Raw genomic sequence first — 793 nt, forward strand, 5'->3', positions numbered from 1 at the left:
AGCGTGAACAGGGAAGGGTCAGAGAGAGGGAGACACAGAACCCGAAGCAGGCTCCAGTCTCTGAGCTAGTTGTCAGCACAGAGCCAGACGCGGGGCTCGAACCCACGAACTGTGAGATAATGACCTGAGCCGAAGTTAGACACTTAACCAACTGAGCCACCCAGGCTCCCCTAGAACCCTTCTTGAAAACCCCTCCAGCACCACCTGCTCTTAAGTGAGCCTTTTAAACATTTTTTTTAATGTTTACTTATTTTTGAAGGAGAGAGAGAGGCACAACATGAGCAGGGGAGGGGCAGAGAGAGAGAGGGAGACACAGAATCCGAAGCAGGCTCCAGGCTCTGAGCTGTCAGCACAGAGCCCGACACAGGGCTCGAACTCACCAGTGGTGAGACCATGACCTGAGCCGAAGTCAGACGCTTAACCGGCTGAGTCACCCAGGTGAGCCTTTTAAACAGGAAGGTAGGCAGGCAGCTCTGGAGCTGGACTCAGGTTTTGAGCCCTGACCCTATCATGTGTGACTACAGGCAAGCTCTTTAACTTTTCAGGGCCTCAGTCTGCCCATCATTATACTAGAATAAAATAATAATAATAATAATAATGCCTGTGGCATTAAATGAAGTAAATTCTGGGGCGCCTGGGTGGTTCAGTCAGTTAGGTGTCTGACTCTTGATTTCAGCTCAGGTCATGATTTCATGGCTCATGAGTTCGAGCCCCACATTAGGCTCTGCACTGATAGTGTGGAGACTGCTTGGGACTCTCTCTCTCTCTCTCTCTCTCTCTCTCTCTCTCTCTC

This window comes from Crocuta crocuta, unplaced genomic scaffold (genome assembly GCF_008692635.1).
Source record: "Crocuta crocuta isolate KB4526 unplaced genomic scaffold, BGI_CrCroc_1.0 scaffold466, whole genome shotgun sequence".
NCBI classification, from domain to species: Eukaryota; Metazoa; Chordata; class Mammalia; order Carnivora; family Hyaenidae; genus Crocuta; species Crocuta crocuta.